This window comes from Chiloscyllium punctatum, chromosome 3 (assembly GCF_047496795.1).
Source record: "Chiloscyllium punctatum isolate Juve2018m chromosome 3, sChiPun1.3, whole genome shotgun sequence".
Lineage (NCBI taxonomy): Eukaryota > Metazoa > Chordata > Chondrichthyes > Orectolobiformes > Hemiscylliidae > Chiloscyllium > Chiloscyllium punctatum.
Window position 1 is genome coordinate 146631122 of NC_092741.1, and position 24051 is coordinate 146655172.

The 24051-nt window shown below is 43.1% G+C and overlaps 2 long non-coding RNA genes across 3 annotated transcripts in view; one reads left to right on the forward strand and one right to left on the reverse strand.

Moving 5' to 3' along the window:
* The window catches only part of LOC140466282 (uncharacterized), a 65340-nt gene extending 61320 nt beyond the window's left edge, over window positions 1–4020 (forward strand). Inside the window, exon 4 of the long non-coding RNA XR_011955206.1 lies at window positions 3651–4020. This is a non-coding gene — a long non-coding RNA (uncharacterized lncRNA). The remainder of the gene's footprint in view (window positions 1–3650) is intronic.
* Window positions 1–24051, reverse strand: part of LOC140466314 (uncharacterized) — a 125385-nt gene that overhangs the window by 26229 nt on the left and 75105 nt on the right. For both annotated transcript variants that reach the window (XR_011955210.1, XR_011955211.1), the window contains exon 2: window positions 5454–5554. This is a non-coding gene — a long non-coding RNA (uncharacterized lncRNA). The remainder of the gene's footprint in view (window positions 1–5453; window positions 5555–24051) is intronic.

The window sequence follows — 24051 nt, forward strand, 5'->3', positions numbered from 1 at the left end:
AGCAGCAGTGCCCAACACTGAGTCAATATGCCTACCCAAAAGAACCGATAGTAACAGGAGGATTAGTGTTTTATTACATTGTGAGAGGTTAGGATCTGGAATGTACTGCCTGAAAGTGTGTTTGTTGCTTTCAAAAAGGAACTAAGCACCTTCAGATACGATTCACTTGGCTCATTCCTGGGATAAAGAGGAAAGCTTATGGGAAAGGTTGAATGCATTCAGTCTATTGAAGGTTTGGGGAAAGGTAATCTTATTGAAATACAGGAGAACCCAAACAGTTTGCCAGGTCAATGCTGTGAGGGTCATACAGTCATAGAGATGTACAGCACAGAAATATACTCTTCGGTCCAACTTCTCCATGATGACCACATATCCTAAATTAATCTAGTCCCATTTATCAGTATTTGGCCCATATCCCTCTAAACCCTTCCTATGCATATACCCAACCAGATGCCTTTTAAATGTTATAATTGTACCAGCCTTCACTACATCCTCTGGCAGCTCGTTCTGTACATGCACCACCCTCTGTGTGAAAAAGTTGTCCCTTAGGCCCCTTTTAAATCTTTTCTCTCTCACCATAAACCTATACCCTCTAGTTTTAGACTGCCCCACCCTGAGAAAAGATCATGGCTATTCACCATATCCATGATTATATAAACCTCAGCGTCCGACCCTCCAGGGAAAATAATTCCAGCTTATTCAGCCTCTCCCTGTAACTCCACCCCTCTAACCTCGGTAACATCCTTGTAAATCTTTTCTGAATCCTTGCTACTTTCAAAATATCCTTCCAATAGCAAAAAGATCAGAATTGAATGCAGTTTTGCAAAAATGCCCAAACTAAAGTCCTGTACAGCCGCAACATGACCTCCCAACTCCTATACTCAATACTGTGACCAATAAAGGAAAGCATACCAAATGCCTTCTTCACTATCCTATCTACCTGCAACTCTACTTTCAAGGAGCTACGACCCTGCACTCCAAGGTCTCTTTGTTCAGCAACACTCCCAAGCACCTGACCATTAAGTGTATAGTCCTGCCATGGTTTGTCTTTCCGAAATGCAGCACCTTGCATTTATCTAAATTAAACTCCATTTGCCACTCCACAGCCCATCTGTGCAGTGGTCAAAAAGTGGGTACACTGTTTCAAAAATTAAGGATATCCAATTTAAGAGAGAAGATTGAGAGAAGACTTTTTCCCCCCGAGTGCTTTGTTATTCTGTGGGATTCCATTCATCACAGAACAGTGGAGGCTTGGTCTTTGAAATATATTCAAGGCTTCACCAGGCTTTGATCAACAAGAGAATCAGGGCTTTGGCGTTCACACAGAAAATTGCAATTCAGCCCATCATCAGAACCATTAGGACCTTACTCAGTAAAGAATGGTCATGAGAAGCTAAATGGCCTACTCCTGTTCCTAATTGTTGTGTTGTGGCTGTAGCAAATCCACAGGCTGCAATTCATCAGCTCCATTGTCAGGGTCGGCATCTCTTAGAAGCTTGTTATTTCCGTGATGTGGAGGAGCCGGTGTTGGGCTGGGGTGGACAAAGTTAAAAATCACACAATACCAGGTTATAGTACAACTGGTTTATTTGGAAGCACTAGCTTTTGGGAGTGCTGCTCCTTTGTCAGATAGCTACGGAAATGTTATTTCCATGGCATTGGGCAGAAGTCTCTGAGAGGAGTTGTGAACCATTGTCTGGATTCAGAAATTTTCTACAGGTTAAGTTGTCCATTTACCCAGTACATGATATGTACAAAACCAATGAACCATGTAATCACAATTCAGGCATTTCCTCAAATACTGAAAAATACAATAGGCAGAAGCAATCTGTCTTGAGAAAAAACTCTGTTGTTCTGACAACATTTCTCAATCAGACATAGCCATTTGTACTGTCAATCACAGAAGGTTTCCCTCATTTCACACCTCTTAGTATTGTCCAAATCAGTAACATTGACAAAACAGCAAAAAAGACAAGCGATTATAACACCATGAAATTGTCAAATCAGCCAAAGCAAAGTCTCAACATCCACTTCCGCCTTCAAATTACAGACCCCCTGCTGAGCTAACCTGTTTTAGAGTTGCAAATGTTTAAGGATAGAGCCATCTGGGAACTGTATCGACAGAGGCAGATGGCCAGACCTTGGTTTCTTCATTTGTCCCAGTGTATCACTTGAATGTTTTACAAGCCATTAGTAATGACTGGCAGCAATAAATATTTATTCTTCAAATGGTTATCTCAAACATTTCTAATCACTTCGTACAATGAGAATGTTTTATGTACATAGACAATAAATATGGAGGCAACTCTTTTCATTGAAGATAAAATAATAAAAATCATAATGCTAAGAACTTAATGGTAATGGGGCGGCACAGTGGCTCAGTGGAGCAGCACGGTGGCTCAGTGGTTAGCACTGCTGCCTCACAGCGCCAGGGACCTGGGTTTGGGTCCCACCTCAGGTGACTGTCTGTGTGGAGTTTGCACATTCTCCCGTGTCTGTGTGGGTTTCCTCCGGGTGCTCCGGTTTCCTCCCATAGCCCAAAGATGTGCAGGTCAGGTGAATTGGCCATGCTAAATTGGCCATGCTAAATTGCCCATAGTGCTAGGTGCATTAGTCAGGAGTAAACATGGGGTAGGGCAATGGGACTGGGTGGGTAACTCTTCAGAGGGGCAGTATGGACTGGTTGAGCCGAAGGGCCTGTTTCCATACTGAAGGGAATCTAATCAAAACTAAATATTAAAACGTTTGTACTTTTGGCAACATATATTAAAACTTAATAATTTTGATAGTTCAAATTGACAACATTCATTACCAGGCACTATTTGACATGACAATTACTTTAAACATCTTGAACTTCTGAACAGTGAGTATCTCAAAGGATAGAGGTATAAGGAATGTTAAATGGGTCTATGAACTGGTGGAATATTTGCTCACAGTTTCAGCTGAACCCTTTGAACAACTAAGCGTCGAGAGAGGGCGAATGGTCCAGATGATGAACATGACACTTTCTTTCAACCCCTATAGCAGCTAACACAAAATAAGGATGCTAGGGAAGTCGTTAGTGCTCATTACTGTCTATGTATAATGATGTGCAGACAGAAAAGAAAAGTGTTAAAGTTGGCGGGAAGGATGGAAGATACAAATGTAGGCAAATCTGATAGATGTTGATGAATACTAATGTTCATCTTCATCAGATTGCTTTTAAAGAGTTTTAAAATAGTTTGATTTGAATATTGTCCAACTCAAATACTATTTCCCACAATGGATCTACGCCAATCTAGCCAGTTCAGAAGCTGCTATAGGACCTGTACAGCTGTCACTGCTGCTTGCTCTTTGAAAGTTTCAGTAACAGCAACATGTTTCCTTTCAACTGGTAACTGGGTAACCTTGGCAGATAATAGCTCGAATCCAAACACCAGTGCCAAGTACATGTCATATATAGTGCTTGCACACCATGTGCCCAGCGTGTCTTAGACACCACCCAATGAGACCCAGAGGAGGAGGTGCCCCGAGCTTTGTGTTGGGTTTGAAACTGAGGTGTGTGAAAGACATCTCAATCAGCGGGAGATGATGCAGACTTTTTCTGCTAGTGCTCACTGAGTTTTATGCCACTGGTTCATGCATTTAACTGATCTTTTTATCTCTTCAAGGGGGCTTCCAAGATCCCGAGAACACAGATGACAGGATTTGAAACCCAAGTGTGGATTTCCTTTGTTGGCGGTGGCCTGTCATCAGTCACATTCCGCATGTAGGTTAATAAGGCTTTAAAATAAAAGGACAGCCATGGTTTGACTGACAGTCTGGCAAACCGAGCAAAGCGAGCTTCTTTGTCATCCATCGTTTCTTCAATGAACGCAAGCAATGAGTGTCAATAGATTTGCTGAATGCCTAGAGTTCATTATGACAAGTAGTCAGTCTCTGGAATATTTCCACTTATTAATAGGATAGTACAGGCGACACTTTCTGAAGCTACTCCATTGATTATTATTCACATGTAATAAAACAAATACGTTCAACTTTCAGGGCTGCATTTCTTTCAAACCCTTAAAAATTGCAATGTGGAACAAGGTATTCATTACTTGATTAGGCATACTTCAATTTTTTTAAAGGAAACAGACTGATGAAGGATTAAAGAGAGATAAAAATTATGGAAATTATCCTATTAAATTCCAAAACGACCAACAAACATGATGCATCAGATTCAGGGTTCTCTCCTGTACCAAGTTTAAAGTCGACATGGGCTTGAAATTGTGGGCTTGGCTTTTTCTCCAAATAAATATTTTTGAACACATTTTATTATGGACGTTATGGAATAAACATCACAGATAAATAGACAGGTTTTCTGTGACCTCAGATTAATATTTATGCACTCAGATGTGATGTACCTAATATTATTCAGCAGCGAGAAGTATAAACACTAATCCCTTGACAAGGTATGACTTTTAACCAATGCAAGCTGCACTTTGACATGTTCCTACGCAGCAGAACTGGAAAACCTGGCCTGCAGGCAGTTTAGTAATCAAGTAAACTTCAAATGAAGCTAACAAGCAGGATAGGCAGTTCCATCCAAGACAAGCAAGACAAAGACAATGAACTTCTCATTCCAGGAATGTTGCCAGAGTTGGAGGATTTGAGCTATAGGGAAAGGTTGAATAGGCTAGGGCTGTTTTCCCTGGAGTGTCGGAGGCTGAAGGGTGATCTTATAGAGGTTTATAAAATCATGAGGAGCATGGATAGGATAAATAGACAAGGCCTTTTCCCTAGAGTGGGCGAGTCCAGAACTCGAAGGCATAGGTTTCTATGAGAGGGGTAAGATATAAAAGGGACCTAAGGGGCAACTTGTTCACACAGAGGGTGGTGCGTGTATGGAATGAGCTGCCAGAGGAAGAAGTGGAAGCTGGCACCATTGTAACATGTAAAAGGCATCTGGATAGGTACATAAATGGGAAGGGTTTGGAGGGATATGAGCCAAATGGGATTAGCATATCTGGTCAGCATGGTTGAGTTGGACTGAAGGGTCCATTTCTGTACTGTACATCTCTACAACTCCATGACTCTAAATACTTGGAAAATTTGTAATTTCATCTAAAATAAATAAATGAATCCTGAAGGAATCCTGTCTTGCTCAGTCGGTTGAAACCATCATGTTGAAAGTAAACGAAAGAACAAATTAGATATCCCCACTCAAAAGTCTTTACTGCTAACAAATACTGTACAAGTATAGTCACTAATTGCAAGGCAGGAAGCACAGTCAATTTGCTCACAGCGAAGTCACACAATCAAATAAACAAAGTACATAATCAGATCATCTCTCTTTTACTAATAATTTGTGGATAAATATTAATCATAGAACCTCAAAAGTCCACTAGTGTGGAAGGTGGCCATTTGGCCCATTGAGTTTACACAAAGAGCATCCCACGTGATACTGAGAGAATGCCCAAACACTTATTTACCATCAAACTGAAAGATGGCACCTTTGACAGAAGTTCCAACATCCTGTTTGCTCCGGTTTCCGATTTGGGACTGAATCCATAACCTTCAAACACAAAGGCACCTGCAAAGTCAAGACTGACAATTACCACACATCCTTAAAGAAATCTCTCCTACTAAAATTAAGGAAGTAATGTCTTTAACAAACAAGCTCTTGCTAATTAACTGTACTATTGTTGTTCTGTCAGTGGTCTCAATATTAAAACATCCATGATGCACAGAAGAGACTCAATAATTGGGTAAAGATAAAACAGTCAAAAATGTGAGATATGTTCGCAGCCCACTACACACATAACCATTGAAATTTTATGACCAATAGACATTGTCACGTCTCAGGATTTTGTCACATGGTGGAGCACATAAGGAACATCTGAAAAACATACTTAACAATGGATATCCATAGTACAGGTAGCATAATGGCTCAATGGTTAGCACTGCTGCCTCACTGCGCTAGGGGCTCAGGTTTGATTCCAGCCTCAGACCAATGTTTGTGTGGAATTTGCACATTCTCCCCATATCTGTGTGGGTTTCTTCCAGGTGCTCCAGTTTCCTACCACACGCCAAAGATGTGCAGATTAGGTAGATTGTCCATGTTAAATTGCCCATAGTGTGCAGGGATATGCAGGCTAGGTGGATTAGCTATGGGAAATATGAGGTTTGGGGAGGACGCTCCTCAGAGAGTCAGTGTGGACTTGGATGGGCCAAAAGGCCTGCCTCCACTCTGTAGGCATTCTATGATGATACTGTAATTTGGAGCTAGTTTTGTAGGGGTAAAGAAGGGCACAGTGATTGGCAGTAACAGTAGACAGATTGACAAAACAAGTTCCTTCCTCAGTTAACCATGAGAACCACCACTCATCCAAAACAAGCTCTTCACCTTCCTCTACCAACCACGATATCTTTTGCCCCATCACCTACCCTGATCCCAGCCTCTGCTTTTTAATTACAATATATTCTCTTCATAGAGTCATAGAGATGTACAGCATAGAAACAGATCCTTCGGTCCAACCTGTCCATGCCAACCAGATATCCCAACCCAATCTAGTCCCACCTGCCAGCACCCGGCCCATATCCCTCCGAACCCTTCCTATTCATATACCTATCCAAATGCCTCTTAAATGTTGCAATTGTACCAGCCTCCACCACATCCTCTGGCAGCTCATTCCATACAAGCACCACCCTCTGCATTAAAAAGTTGCCCCTTAGGTCTCTTTTATATCTTTCCCCTCTCACCCTAAACCTATGCCCTCTAGTTCTGGACTCCCCCACCCCAGGGAAAAGACTTTGTCTATTTATCCTATTCATGCCCCTCATAATTTTGTAAACCTCTATAAGGCCACCCCTCAGCCTCCGACGCTCTAGGGAAAACAGCCCCAGCCTGATCAGCCTCTCCCTTCAGCTCAAATCCTCCAACCCTGGCAACATCCTTGTGTAAATCTTTTCTGAACCCTTTCAAGTTTCACAACATCTTTCTGATAGGAAGGAGACCAGAATTGCACGCAATATTCCTACAGTGGCTTAACCAATATCCTGTACAGCCGCAACATGACCTCCCAACTCCTGTACTCAATACTCTGACCAATAAAGGAAAGCATACCAAATGCCTTCTTCACTATCCTATCTACCTGCGACTCCACTTTCAAGGAGCTATGAACCTGCACTCCAAGGTCTCTTTGTTCAGCAACACTCCCTAGGACCTTACCATTAAGTGTATAAGTCCTGCTAAGATTTGCTTTCCCAAAATGCAGCACCTTGCATTTATATGAATCAAACTCCATCTGTCACTTCTCAGCCCATTGGCCCACCTGGTCCAGATCCTGTTGTAATCTGAGGTAACCCTCTTTGCTGTCCACTACACCTCCAATTTTGGTGTCATCTGCAAATGTACTAACTGTACCGCTTATGCTCGCATCCAAATCATTTATGTAAATGACAAAAAGTAGAGTACCTAGCACCGATCCTTGTGGCACTCCACTGGTCACAGGCCTCCAGTCTGAAAAACAACCCTCCACCACCACCCTCTGTCTTCTACCTTTGAGTCAATTCTGTATCTAAATGGCTAGTTCTCCCTGTATCCATTTATGGCATTCCCCGCATTCACCCATAAATATCAGGGCCATACTTTTATGTAAATATTGTGCAATCGATCCCACCACAAGTGTTACTTGATATTAACAAAGATGACTTTGGAACAGTTCTAGTATAGTGGCAAAGTGAGAGATATATAGAGTCTATGTAAAACAAGCAGTTCTGGTGAACGAACATAAGGTGATTAGACTCTAAGATTAGAAAAACAGGATAATATGAATAACATGAAATATTGTCACAGGAATTGTAGGGTGGGAATGTAAAATAAGGCAAAATAAATTCTTGCAATGTATTTCATGAAAATTTTCTGCCAAGGTTACAGAATGTAAAAAGAAACAGAAGGAAAGAGAGTGAGGAAGACTCGTAGCATAAGGTCTTGCGATAGACTGGAGCAAGTCCAAATTTACATTACATGGTCTATGAACATGCTCACCACGATCAAACACCATACATATCAGATTTTATACCCTCTGCTGCCCCTTCTGTGATCGCCCAGAACATGTTGCTTCAGTTCATTTTCTTTGTATGCACTTGAGTTCTCCCATATTTTAATCTGCACACATTGATAAATTCAGCGAGGTGGAAACAGTTCTCAAAAGGAATGATTGAATGGTCCTGTGGCGTGACACCATGGAATGGAAGACCCAGTTTCTGCTCCCAGAGGCTTAGTTGCCATTCACACTTGGATTTTGTCCAGATGGCAACGTGCCAATCTGGGCTGGTTCAGTGGGCACAACACTAAAGGAAGCAACATGCTGGGCAGATAAGAGTGAGCTGAAAGTGAGCTTGGAGTTTCACCTTTTGCAGGGTTCCAGCACTCTCTACCGGCTAACCAAAGAACAGCATTGCCCAGCGGCTAGGAAAATGCCATCAGTCCCACTTTAATATATCTTAGCAACATCGCCACTTGCATTACTTTTCCAAAAAACATCCTCCAGAGCAAAAGCACACTCTTATTATAATTTGTATTTTACGCTGCATTATTCAAATGTGTATGGAATGATATCTGACACTGATATCACCATTTTTCAGTGATGCATTCAGACAGACTTGCTAGACAAATATATTGAAGAGGTAAAAACAATGACTGCAGATGCTGGAAACCAGATTCTGGATTAGTGGTGCTGGAAGAGCACAGCAGTTCAGGCAGCATCCAAGGAGCTTCGAAATCGATGTTTCGGGCAAAAGCCCTTCCTGATGAAATATATTGAAGACATTTACTATATAGCTTCCTTCTGCTTAGCAAATTATATCACCATACAGTATGAGTTGTGTCCGTGCATTAGGTAAGTCTCCAGCATTAATACAGTAATGTTGTACCTTGTATACCATGAGAAGATTAAAATCCTTAAGTACTGACAAATGATAGAATTAATTAAGTAGATTTTTATTCTTCCTACGGTCATTAAGCATCCCCTGGATTAAAAGAAATCTGGCTGAGGAGGGCTGCACTGTACTAAATGGGAGAACACACTGAGATAACTGAAGTATAAATTGTGCAATAGGAGGAAAGTGCCTCTCTCATGGCACAACTTCCACTGTGCTCCATTCAGCTGATATTTAATGCTCAGGTGCTAAAGGCCAAAAGCTTAGTTTGAGACAAAAAAACTGTACATGCTGGAATCCATAGTAGACAGTCAGGAGGCTGGAAGAACACAGTAGGTCAGACAGCATCAGGTGGTGGAGAAGTCAATGTTTCAGGTTTAACCCTTCTTCAGGGCCCTGAAATCTTCAGTCCTGAAGAAGGGTTACACCCGAAACGTGAACTTCTTCACCTCCTGGAAAGACCACACGCTGCCTTTCCGACCGTGCTGTCATTCTTCCCAGAACCAGTTGTAATACAAAATATCAACATATGTCTCATTGTAGGAAAGATGTGGAAACCTTATTCTAGGAAGGATGTGGAAGCTTGAGAGAGATTGCAGGGGAGATTTACCAGGATTCTGCCTGGACTGGAGGGCATGACTTATGAGGAAAGGTTGCGGGAGCTTGGGCTTTTCTCATTGGAGAGAAGAAGGATGAGAGGCGACTTGATAGAGGTGTACAAGATGATGAGAGGCATAGATAGAGTGGATAGCCAGAGACCTTTTCCCAGGGCAGAAATGGCTATCACAAGGGGGCATAATTTTAAGGTAATTGGAGGAAGGTTTAGGGGAGATGTAGGTTCTTTACACAGAGTGTGGTGGGTGCATGGAATGCACTGCCAGTGGTGGTAGTAGAGTCAGATACATTAGGGACATTTAAGCAACCCGTAGATAGGCACATGGATGGGAGTAAAATGAAGGGGATGTGGGTTAGTCTGATCTTAGAGTAGGATAAAAGGTCTGCACAACATCGAGGGCCGAAGGGCCTGTACTGTGCTTTACTGGTCTATGTTCTATGTCCTCTGCTTTACTTACTTTTCAGCCAACTGGGTTTGAAATGGAAGTTACACCCTTGACCAAGTAAGAAAGAAATGGAAGGAGATAATTGGAATCTGCTCAGAAATCTGTTTTAGATAAAGATATCTTTGGTGGCCGGTGCCAATGCTGAAAATAATAATGAGCAAAGTTTCAAACATCAAATCTATACTCCTCCAATTCTGGCCTTCTAAGCACCTCTAATTTTGTCTCTCTGCTGTTGGTAGCCATTTCTTCACTTGACTGGTCCTTTACCTCCGTAACACCCTATCTATATCTCTCTGCCTTCTCTTTGGCTTTCTGCACTGAGCTACTCCTTAAAACTTTATTCTTTGATCATGGTGGTGGTCTAATGTATTATCTCCTAATGTAGCTTGGTCCATATTTTGTTTTATAACGTTGCTTTGAAGTTCTTAGGCATGGCCTATAATGCTAAAGGTACTGCATTAATTGTTTTTACTACTACAGTATGTTGCAGCATGAAGAGAGTTTGGGGATAGAGGCTCAAGAACTAACCGGAGGGAATACTGGAAATTGAGGGTGGTGTGATTGATTATAATCTCCCTGTGGGAATCATCACATCCTTGAACTTACTGCATCCACCATCAAACCTCACAAATAGTGTCAAGTATTGGGTGCCTCAGTCCCACCAGCTTTCCCTCTTTTTTAGTTACTGCCAAATATCAAGGCTGAAACTTGGGAGGATGCAGTAGTTGAGGTGATGACAAAGACTCACAAATTCCACAGAGCATGAAGGAACTCATGGAGTGGCCAGTCTCCCTTCAATCTGTCCAAAACAGTCAATAAATGGAGGCCACAGTCCTTCAAGGCTAAATGTGGGAGTGCTTTACTACGTACTTTGGCACTGGTGTTCCATACTGCATGGTGCTGGAAAAGCACAGCTGGTCAGACAGCAGGAGCGTCAACATTTCGAGCACAAGCTGCCTGACCGGCTGTGCTTTTCCAGCACTACACTTTTGACTCTGACCTTCAGCATCTACAGTCCTCACTGTCTCCTATTGCCCATACTGTATAACTGTTACTGTAATCAAGGAAACCTTATCAGACTCCTGTTTCTATACAACTTCTCGATAAATAAAAGGTACTTTAAAGCACTGTAGGCATTTATGAGTAATGAATGATGTGGAGAACATGAAAATAGGGAAAATCATTACGGGTTGGGACTGGAATAGGACAAGTGCTAAAGGAGATTTTTTTCGGAGGCTGAAGTAAAGAAGAGAGTGGAAGGAAATGGAATGGTCGGTTAATGAGTTTCACAGGACAGGATTGTAAGAGTGGCTACCAATAGCAGAACAAAGAAGTTGGGAACACAAAGTAAATAATTAACTGGTGGAGATTGTGAAGTGTGGACGGGTAAAGCTGTGGACGGTTGAGAAAGCGATAATGAGGTAACTGAGGCACAGGGAGGACATGGCCAGTTTCCAACTTTAGGTTTAACTTTATAAGATGAACTAAAACAAAGTTACCATCACTTGATTTTGCAAAGTTCAAAATCATATAACACCAGGTTATAGTCCAACAGGTTTAATTGGAAGGACTAGCTTTTGGAGCGCTGCTTCTTCATCAGGTGGTTGTGGAGAATAAGATTGTAAGACACAGAATTTATAACAAACGTTTACAGGGTGATGCAACTGAAATGATAATTTCTCTGGCGCTGTGAGACAGCAGTGCTAACCACTGTGCCACCTAGGGCGGCACGGTGGCACAGTGGTTAGCACTGCTGTCTCACAGCGCCAGAGACCTGGGTTCAATTCCCGCCTCAGGCAACTGACTGTGAGGAGTTTGCACATTCTCCCAGTGTCTGCGTGGGTTTCCTCCGGGTGCTCCGGTTTCCTCCCACAGTCCAAAGATGTGCAGGCCAGGTGAATTGGCCATGCTAAATTGCCTGTAGTGTTAGGTAAGGGGTAGATGTAGGGGTATGGGTGGGTTGCGCTTCGGCAGGGCGGTGTGGACTTGTTGGGCCGAAGGGCCTGTTTCCACACTGTAAGTAATCTAATCTAATCTAATCTAATCTAATCTATAATTATATATCATTTCAGTTGCATCACACTGTAAACTTTTGCTATAAATTCTGTGTCTTACAATCTTACACTCCATAACCACCTGATGAAGAAGCAGCACTCCAAATGCTAGTCCTTCCAATTAAACCTGTTGGACTATAACCTGGTGTTGTGTGATTTTTAACTTTGTACACCCCAGTCCAAGACCAGTATTTCCAAATCTTGATTCTGCAAATAAAGGGTTGTCCTGATTTGACTCCATGGATTTCACTACTATCCATTTAAATTTAGTGCAAAAGTGTGATAATTATACGTGCCATTCAACCTAAAGTCGAGTTTTCTGCGCATTGCATGCAACTTACACTTCATTACCCGATAAAACTTCCAATGTCAATCTCAACTCTTTCTAATAATGCTCAAATCCTAGTCCTGAAGAAGGGCTTATGCCCAAAATGTCGATCCTCCTGCTCCTCGGATGCTGCCTGGCCTGCTGTGTTTTTCCAGCACCACTCTTTTCAACTCTGGTCTCCAGCATCTGCAGTCCTCACTTTCCCCTAGTCCATACCTACATCACCAAAAGCCACAATTTATTACAATAATACAACTGCATGGTACAATAGGAAGAGGTAAGCAGTCAATTAATACTCAAGCAAACTCACCAAAACAGACATGCTCGTGACAGAATAAAAACTGAAAAAACTGTGGATGCCATAAATCAGGAACAAAAACAGAAATTCCTGGAAAAGCTCAGAAGGTCTGGCAGCATCTGTGAAGATAAATCAAAGTTAATGTTTTGGGACCGGTGACCATTGCTCAGAAGTGACGGTAACTAAGAAAATACTGGTTTATTTGTAGAAGATAGGGTGGGGGAGGGATGGAGGTTAGGAGTAAACGATAGGTGGGGATGGAGCTCAAAGGGAGAGAAGAACAGTTGGACAGACAAAGAAGTTGATAACGCTCTGGCTGCGAGAGTGGATAGCTGTTAATGGGGACTGTTAGTGATTAACAATAGGTAGTGTGCAATGGCAGACTATATGATAACAAAGCCTGGTGTGTGGGTAGGGGTCCACGACATGGGAGAGTTTAGGCCCTAAAATTATTGAACTCTATACTGAGTCTGGAGGACTGCAGGGTCCCCAAGTGGAAAATGTTAGTAACAAATCCTCAAAACAACCCCTAGATTCCAGATAGGATGTGAATTCCTGTCAGGGTTCATTGCCTTGAAACTTTCTTTCACTCTCTACAAATTCTGCCCAATTCTGAAGAAGGGTCACTGGATTTGAAAAGTTAAATCTGTTTCGCACTCAACAGATGCTGCCAGACCTGCTGAGTTTCTCTTGCAATTTCTGGGTGTTTTAGAGTCAAAGAGACATAGAGATGTACAGCACGGAAACAGGCTCTTTGGTCCAACTCGTCCATGATGACCAAATATCCAAAATTAATAATCGTCCCATTTGTCAGCACTTGGTCCATTTCCCTCTGAACCCTTCCTATTCATATACCCATCCGGATGCCTTTTAAATGTTGTAATTGTACCAGCATCCACCACTTCCTTTGGCAGCTCATTCCATACACGCACCACCCTCTGGCTGAAAACGTTGCCCCCTTAGGTCCCTTTTAAAGCTTTCCCTTCTCACCTTAAACACACGCCCTCTAGTTCTGTTTTAGAAATATAGGTAACTTGTTGATACTTCAGAAACAATTAAACAAGTTGGATCTGGTACTGAGAAGAGTATATGGCTTTGAAGGCTGCAAACTTCAAATGCTATATTCATTTTCTGCAGGGTGTAATTGGCCACAGCACATAAACTGAATGCTTGCTGTTCTTAAGACAAGGCCAAAAAATGACACCTGTGGACTGGACGCAAATTTCAACAGAAATGCAAATCTCTGGGATGATGCAATCTTCGAATTCTCCGTGGTAATATGATTTGATGGTAATGTGCAGCCTAATTGGATTAGGGGAGTTGTAGATGGCAAGAAATTAATTTGATTATCACAGAAAAGTTGCTGTCAGCAGTGGCAGCAAGTAAATTATTTGAATTCATTAGTTGATTATGCCAACCGTCAACAGATTTGTTTGGATAACTACCCAATGAAGAGTAAAAAAAGATATTTGTTTACCAAAAGCTATAGAGTTTTAACTTTTTAACAACGCTCCAGATCTAGAGAATTAACAGCGCCATGGACAAATGTTCCAGCTCTAGAGAAGTGAGTGTTTTTAATAGGGAAACATATACAAAATATATGAAGCTTATTGATTAAAATAGCAATTTATTGACTTTTAAGTACCCTTGTGGCAAATAAGGATAGGCAATAAATTCTGGCCTAAACATCCATGTCCACATCCCATGAATGAATAAAAAGAAAATGAAATGAAACTGAGGAACCTCAGCGTAGAATGTGGTATACAGAAATTTTTTTATTGTACTTTCAATAATTTTAAACTTGAAATATTTAATCAAAGAACAGTACAGCACAGGAACAGGCCCTTCAGCATTCCAAGCCTGTGCCAACACATTTTACCCTTCCAAACTAAAACTAGTTTGACAATCACCTGACGAAGGAGTGACACTCTGAAAGCTAGTGTGCTTCCAATTAAACCTGTTGGACTATAACCTGGTGTTGTGTAAGTTTTAACTTTGTACACCCCAGTCCAACACCGGCATCTCCAAGTCAAAAGTAAAACTACTCTTTGAGCTGTATACTTGACATGGAATGTATATTGTGAACATTAAAACCATTACAATAGGAATGAGACATTAGAATAATGTGTGCTGTATAGATACAAATTGAATTTTATTGTATATTTGTCAGGTGGAAATACTTAGTAATGTGTCATAAATAACATACCTTTTAGGGAAAAAAATAAAATACTTGTTCTGTAAAATTTATTTCTTCGTTGTTACTAATTAGTAACAGCTATTCAATCGCTTATTCAAGGAAGAGATTTTTTCTTAAATTGTCTACTTCCAAAATACTCAGTTGAAGCAAAGTTGGTTAAAAATAGGTACCACTGTTCAGAAATCTTTGTTTAACTGGTGGTGACATATCTAAACAATAATGATGTGCATTTACATACAATGTCCTATTGTTAACCACTAACAATCACCATTAATAATCAGATCATTGTCCACTCCTTTATAAGTCCAACTGTTCTTCTGTCTGTTTGGGCTGTATCCCCAGCTATCATTTAATCCATATGCCCCCACCCCAACTCCCCCACCCCCCACCCCACCTCCCCACCACGACCACCACCACCACCACCACTACCTATCTTCTGAATAAAAAACAACATTTTTCTAGCTACCAACGGTTCTGAGGAAGGATCACTGGACCCAAAACATTAACTCTTGTTGCTCTCCATAGATGCTGCCAGACACTTCGAATTAGATTCCCTACAGTGTGGGAACAGGCCCTTTGGCCCAAGTCCACACCAACCCTCTGAAGAGTAACCCACCGAGACCCATTCCCCTGACTAATGCACCCAACCCATACATTCATGAACACCATGGGCAGTTTGGCATGGCCAATTCACCTAACATGCCCATGTTTGGATTGTGGGATGAAACCAGAGCACCCAGAGGAAACCCATGCAGACAAAGGGAGAATGTGCAAACTCCACACAGACAGTCACCCAAGGCTGGAATCGAACCTGGGTCCATGGCGCTGTGAGGCAGCAGTGTTAACCACTCAGCCACCATCATCTGCTGAGCTTTTCCAGCAATTTCTGATTTTGTATGCATTTAAGTTCTTTATGCTTGTGTATGTGCAGAATCATTTCAAAATCAGAACACATCTGGGACAATCTATGACTTATCCTTCCTCTTGTAATTTTTACTTGATCAAAGTACTTTATAGTCAACATTCTGCTGAGTTTTCTTTGTTTTTCCTCAGACTTGTATGTTTTTAAGTTTCTTACAGCAGTTATATATATTTGCATAATCCAAACTATCTGTCAATAATCTTTTGGTTATTTTGGCAATATTCCAGTTTTTGCTCGTAACTAAAGGAGCCTGGATGTATTTTTCACAATACTGGGACATGATCACACTCGGGATCCGTATTCACCAACCTTGTTAAATTTATAATATGTTGGGACAGTGGCAGAGTGGGGAAACCGTGTGTCTCTCCAACCTTGGTCATAACACTAGTCAGTTCTGTGCAACAGTGCACAAATGCATGGACAGGTGATTAAATGCTCCTTAATTGTAGATTCCCACTGACGTACACACAGGGAGGCAATGGTCCAGTGATACTAACACTGGACCATCAATCCACAGAACTCAGTAATGTCCTGAGGACCTGGATTTGCATCCAGGATGATGGAATTTAAATGCAATGAAGAAAAATCTGAATTAAGACTCAAATGATGACCATGAATCCATTGTTCATTGTTAGAAAGCCCCCATCTGGTTCACTAAGGTCCTTCAGGAAAGGAAACTGGCATTACTTGTGGTCAGAGCAATAGCAATGCATTGACTCTTAACTGACCCTGTGCAATCAGGGCTGGGCAATAAATGCTGACCTAGCCATCGACACCCATATCCCATGGATGAATATCTGCTGGGGCAGATGCGGATGATGTGGAGGGTGCAATCTCTCACAGGGCACCTTTGTCATCTGTCATCCCCTTGGATTGTCTGGATGAGGCAACATGTACAGCAAGCTCTCTGGAACTGGGGCCAACCCCACATCATCCCAGTGAGGGAAATCTGTGGCTGACCTCTCGCTGGTCTCGTAATGCCAAGGCTAAGCCCCACAAGCATCCTGCTGGATCCATCACAAAAAAAGCTTAATTCCACTCCTCCATCAGACACAGGGGGGAGCATCCAAACTGCATGCAAACGATGTCAGTGGTTTCAATTTGTGACTCGCATGAGTGAAATATGATATGTTTTTGCAGACTGAGCACCATCACTGTAACTAAAGAGTTCATTGTAACCTTGTGTGATCCATTGTCTTGAGATCATTAACACACCTTAGAAAGTGTTCGTGTGGCACATCGAGGAGTATTTTGGATTTTGGGTCCTCTGGGCAGAAAATAGGAGATGACTCCAAGTAGCATGCATTTGGATACAACCACTCCTTGTAGGAAAAATCGGGCAAAATGCAGTGAACGATGAAGCTTCCTCAGGAGAGAAGTCCTCAAGTGGCTCATTAATGACTTAAATGGTACCCTGCCATTCTTCCCATGTGAGTTGTCAGGAAATTGTTAAGACATCCCCTACAAAGTCACCAGGAAGTGAGACTGTGGCAAGACTCCAGCATTCCACCTGGAATGAGGTATTTGCTCATGTCAGCTCTCTTCGCCTGATTTGATTATCAAGTAAAAATCCAACCAAAGCTCCTGACGTGTGTTACCTATGGGTAGATCCTCCTACTGGAAATGTGATTTGTTATAGTACTCCTCAGGTTTGTTATACTATGTACTTGGCACTTTACAAAATTAGGTCAATATGCTCTCATTTCATTGAATTGTTCCAAGGATCTAATGCATTTTCACACCATGGAAATACTGGGCAGTTACGTCCTTTCACAGTTTCAGCTACTGATTAGAGTCTTGCTTACTCATTACATATACCATGGAACTTCCCATGGTTTCCCAATATATGGGGATGAGATACTGGATAAGCTCCATCGTGACATGACAAAGCGTGGAAAATAATATCCAGTCTTTTAAAAAAACTGACCCCATTTCTGTCATGGTCAGTCTAAGTTCCTGGTTCCAGATTGATCTGATAAACAGCCACTACAGTTACATGCATGCTGCAATTGATAATATCCAGTTGTACAGCTCTTGGAGGGAAATTAGAATAACAATCTTCCTGCCTGATATTTTGTTGACCTCAAATGACAAATTTGCATTTGCTTGGTTTGCTTAGCGAATATAAATTTGTCATTCAGCAAGACAAAAGCAAACCCAGCAATTATATTTGCTTATTCCTGATGAAGGGCTTTTGCCCGAAACATCAATTTTCCTGCTCATCGGATGCTGACTGACCTGCTGTGCTTTTCCAGCACCACACACTCAACCCTAGCAATTTTAATGACTGGCAGTACCACTGTTTCTGGCATACACGAGCATCGTTCAGCGAGAAAGCAGAACTCACTGAGCTTGATTCCTATCAACCACAAACTTCCAATGTTTAAGTTTTGTTTTACATTTTGATCTCCATCAGTTCTCCATAAGTAGGCCCAATGCATTGAGTCTACTTCACCATCCAATGAGAATATAGCTAATAACCCATCAACAAAGGTGGTGCTGTTGTAGTCTGGTGCTCTAATCTTTACCTTGTAGAGGCTCAGCACCAACTCTTAGACACCATCTCCCCCTGGACCATGACCCCACATCCTAACATTAAGCCATCATTGCCAGGACTGTCACTGACCTCATTATCTCTGGAGATCTTCCCCCCCCACTGCCTCCAACCTTGTAGCCTCCCCAGCCCCAGGACAGCCCGCATCTACCACCTTCCCAAAATACACAAACCAGCCTGCTTCGGTCGGCCCATCATATCAGCTTGCTCCTGACCCACTGAGCTCATTTCCACTCACCTTGACACGATTATCTCTCCACTTGTTCAGACCCTGCCCACCTACATCTGTGATTCTTCTGACGCCCCGCACCATATTAGGTGAATTGGCCATGCTAAATTTCCCGTAGTGTTAGATGCAGGGGTAAACGTAGGGGAATAGATGTGGGTGGGTGCGTTTTGGTGGGTCGATGTGGACTAGTTGGGCCGAAGTGCCTGTTTTCACACTGTAAGTAATCTAATCTAAAAAGAAATTGTCAAGTTCCAGTTCCCTGGCCCTAACTGCCTCTTGTTTACCATGGATATCCAATCCCTCTATACCTCCATTCCTCACCAGGATGGTCTGAGAGCTCTCAGCTTCTTCCTCGACCAGAAGCCTGAACAATCCACACCCAACCCTCTACTCTCCTCTGCCTGGCTGAACCTATTCTCTCGCTGAACAATTAATCTCTTAATTCATCTCACTTCTGCTAAGTCAAAGGAGTGGCTATGGGCACCCACATGGGTCCCATTATGCCTGTCTCTTGGTGGAGTTTGTGGAATGAACGTTGTTCCTGTCCTACACTGGCTCCCTCTCACAACTCTTCTCACTACATCAATGACTGCTTCAGTGCTGCTTCATGATCCGATCTGGGCCTTGAGAAATTTGTTCATTTCACCTCCATTTCCACCCCTCTATAACTTTCACACTGCCCATTTCCAACACTTCCCTTCCTTTCCTTGACTTCCCTGTCTCCATTTCAGGGGATAAACCATCCAGTGCCATCCACTAGAAAGCCACTGACTCCCACAGCTACCTTCATGACAGCTTGTCACACCCCACATCCCACAAGGATTCCATCCCATTCTCCCAGTTCCCTCGCCTACATCATGTCTGTTCGAACAATGCCACTTTCCAAGACAGCACTGCTGACATGGCTTCCTTCTTCTATCACTGTGGTTTCCCACTCATTGTGTTTGACAGGGCCCTAACCGTATCCAACGTATTACCTGTGCTTCCATGCTTGCCACTTCCCGTCACTCACAACAGCATGAACAGGTTCCCCTTGTCCTCACTTTTCATCCCACCAGCCTTCGCATTCAAAGGATCATTCTTCGCCATTTCAGACAACTCCAGCAGAATGCCTCCACCAAACATATCTTCCCCTGAGCTGTGACTACCTCGTCAGATCCACGCCCTCCAACAACCCATCCTTACCTCCCGGCACCTTCCCCTGCCACCACAGGAATTGCAAAACCTGCATCCCACACCTCCTCCCTCACCTCCATCCAAGGTCCCAAAGGAGCCTTCCACATCCATCAAAGTTTCACCTGCACTTCCATTCATGTCAGTTACTGTATCTGTTGCTCCCGATGCAGTTTTCTCTACACTGGGGAGACAGAATGTCTACTTTCAGAGCGCTTCAGAGAACATCTTTGGGACACCTGCATCAACCAACTGCAACACCCCATGGCCAAACATTTCAACTCCCCTCCCACTCTGCCGAGGACATGCAAGTCCTGGGCCTCCTCCATCGCCACTCCCTAACCAACCAATGCCTGGAGGAAGAATGCCTCATCTTCCACCTCGGGACCCTCCAACCCCAAGGCATCAATGCGGATTTCACCAGTTTCCCCTCCCCCCACCAGATCCCTGTTCCAACATTCCAGCTCAGCACAGTCCTCAAGACCTGTCCTACCTGTTCATCTTCCTTCCCACCTATCTGCTCCACCCTCCTCTCCAACCTATCACCTTCATCCCTACCTCCATCCACCTATTGCACTCTCAGCTACCTTGCCCCCAGCCCCACCCCCTCCCATTTATCTCTCTAACCCTGAGGCTCCCAGCCACATTCCTGATGAAGGGCCTTTCCCCAAAACATCAATTATCTTGCTCCTTGGATGCTGCCTGACCTGCTGTGCATTCCCAGCACCACATTCTCGATTCTAGTCTCCAGCATCCACAGTTTTCACTTTCACCTAGTTGGTTTCTCAGGGATCACACACTCCAGGATGCCCTAGTCCATTCCATGACCAATAACACCAAACCCCATTTCCCGTGGCGCCATCCCTTGTGACCACAGAAGGTGCCACACCTGCCCCTTCACTTCCTCCCTGCTCACCATCCAAGGGCCTAAACAGGCTTTCCAGATGAAGCAGCATTTCACCTGGACCTCCTCCAATCCTGTGTATTGTACTCACTGCACCCAACGTGATCTACTCTACACTGGAGAAACTGAACGCACACTGGGTGACTGCTTTGCAGAACACAAACTCAAGCAGGACCCCATCCTTCCTGCATCCAATATTTTTAACACAGCGTCCTCCTCACACACTCGGTATGTTGCAGTGTTCCAGTGAATCACAGCAAAAACTGGAGGAACAACATCTCATCTTCATACAAGGCATTTTATAGCCTTCTGCACACAATATTGACTTCGAAGCACCTTGAAATTGTGAATCCACTCCCATTCCTTCCCTTTCTTTCAGCTTTACTTGTTACATTCTGTGTCACCATGTCCTGTCTCCCCCCACCCCCCGCCACCCCATGGGGACCGTCTGTTCTTTCCAGTCTGGCAGATAGACACCCCATTGTTCTGCCATTCTCACATTCCAATCACTTAATCTGAACCATCAGTGTGTTTTCTCCCCCAGCACTCCACATCCCACCACCCGCACACCTCCTCCACTCTCCCCACTATTGCATAAATGCTGCCCCCTTCACACTGCACTTCAATTCTGATGAAGAGTCATCTTGACTGGACACATTAGCTTGTTCTCTCTCTGTAGATGCTGTCTGACCCACTGTGATCTCCAGTCTTTGTTGTTTTCCCGAAGAATCTTGTATGTTTCATTAAGGTCATCTCTCATTCTTCCAAATGCCGATGGCTACAGACCCAACCTATTCTATCTCTCCTTAAAGGAAAATCCCTCTTTACCTCATATCAGGCTCAGGAACCATCTCTGGCCTGTTTCTAAGGCCAGTGTTTTGTCACAGACACTGAATTAACCACATGGATAAATACAGAGTGGAGAACAGATTTGGGATAAATGAGACACTTACAGATACTCAGAGGTAGAGTGGCAAAGGGATTGGTTTTGGAGCCTAAACTATTAATGATCTATATTAATGGCTCAAATGAAAGGATTGAGAGTATTTTAGCCAAGGATGCTGATGCTATAAAGATACAAACAACGAATGAGAAGGATACAAAAAGTATGGAAAGGGGTAAAGGTAGGTTAACTTAGTGGGCAGAAATGCAGCAGATGGCATATAATGCAGGAAAGTATGAGCTTGACCACTCAGGCTAAAAGAAGAACAGAATGTTGCTCAAAACAGAGAGAGGTGGAGAGAGAGAGAGACCACAGAACACTAAAATGCAGAAGGATATAGATTCCCTGGTACATGAATCACAAAATGGTAACATGCAGCAAGTAATTAGGCAGGCAAATGAATGTTAGCCTTTATTACAAGGTGTACAGCTATCACTGCTGGGCTTCTTCCTTCAGGTTCCACTTTCATGTGATCTGACATCCTCTGATGTCACTCATGATGCATTCTCACTGTTAACCCCTCACCCACACAATGGGGCATGGCACTGAGAACGCACCAAGAGTACTGTGCACAGTTTTCGTTTCTTTATTAAGGAGGGACATACTTACATTGGAAGCAGTTTATGGAAGTTCCCAGGGTTGATTTCTGGATGATAGGTCTGTCCTAAAATGAAAGTTTGAGGAACAATTCCAGCATAGAAACTCTACAGTGTGGAATTAGGCCCTTCAACCCATCAAGTCCACACCAACTTCTGAAGAACATCCCACCCAGATCATCCATCTACCATAACCCTGCATGTCCTATGGCTAACCCAACTTGCTTGCATACCTTTGGACAATTCAGCGTGCCAATCTACATAACCTCCACTGTGGGAGGAAGCCAAAGCACCCAGAGGAAATCCATGCAGACACAGGGAGAATGTGCCAACTCCACATAGAAAGTCACTTGAGGGTGGAAATCAAGCCCGGGTCCCTGGTGAAAAGTGGCAGGGTTGCTAACCACTGAGCCACTGTGCCACCCTGAGGTCCCTTTGTTCCTCAGTATTCTAGAGGGATTGTCTATTCATCGTGTATATCTTCCCTTAATAGATCTCCCAAAATGTATCACCTCACACTTACCAGGATTAAATTCCATCTGCCATAGTTCTGCCCAATTTACCAGCTGATCATTATCATACCCTGCTGGCTTTCTCTAACAAAGAGGTAATCTTATTGAATCGAGAATTAAGAGGAATGACATAAAAAATTGGGGGTTTCCAACTGGCCCATCGAGTCCACACTGAACCTCTGAAGAACATCCCACTCAGACCCACCCACTACCCTTGCATTCCCTGTGGCTAACCCCACCTAACATGCACACAATGGTTAATTTAGCATGGTCAATCCATCCAGCCTGCACATCTTTGGACTGTAGGAGGAAACTGGAGCACCCGGTGGAAACCCACATTTCTTAAATGCTCAATAGGTCGTCAATCAAACTTGCAACTTTGCCTCCTGCTAAGGTATAATTTGTCTCTTTGTATCTGTGCCCACATGCACTACATTTAAAAGACATTTGGATAAGTACATGAATAGGAAAGGTTTGGAGGATTATGGACTGGGAGCAGGCATTTGGGACTAGTTTAGTTTGGGATTATGTTCTGCATGGACTGGTTGGACTGGAGGGTCTGTTTCCAAGCTGCATGGCCTTTTACTCTATGAGTTCTAGGGACAGATAGGAAAGTGGAGTTTGCCTCACAATCCAGTCAGCAAGGATCATTTTGAATGGTGGAGACTTTATAAAGCTCTAGTTAGGCCCCACTTAGAATACTGTGTCCAGTTTTGGGCCCCGCACCTCAGGAAGGACATATTGGCACTGGAGCGTGACCAGCGGAGATTCACATGGATGATCCCTGGAATGGTAGGCCTATTGTATGATGAATGGCTGAGGATCCTGGGATTGTATTCATCAGAGTTTAGAAGATTGAGGGGAAATCTAATAGAAACTTACAAGGTAATTCCTAGCCTAGAAGGGGTGGACGCTGGAAAATTGTTTCCATCAGGCGGGAATACTAGGACCCATGGGCACGGCCTTAAAATTAGAGGAGGTCAAATTAGAACGGAAATGAGGAGACATTTCTTCAGCTAGAGAGTGGTGGGCCTGTGGAATTCATTGCCACAGAGCGCAGTGAAGGCCAGGACGTTAAATGTCTTCAAGGCAGAGACTGATAAATTCTTGATCACGCAAGGAATTAAGGGATACAGGGTGAGTGCAGGTAAGTGACATTGAAATGTCCATCAGCCATGATTGAATGGCAGAGTGGACTTGATGGGCTGAATGACCTTACTTCCACTCCTATGTCTTATGGTCTTATTTCTTACAATGCTATGAAGCCATCAGGATTATCCTGGAGTCTCCAGGAATAGATGAATATTCTTTTGGCCACAGCTACCTGCAGAACAGGAGCAAGAAACATGAGGTTATAAAAAGAACTGTGTGTTTAT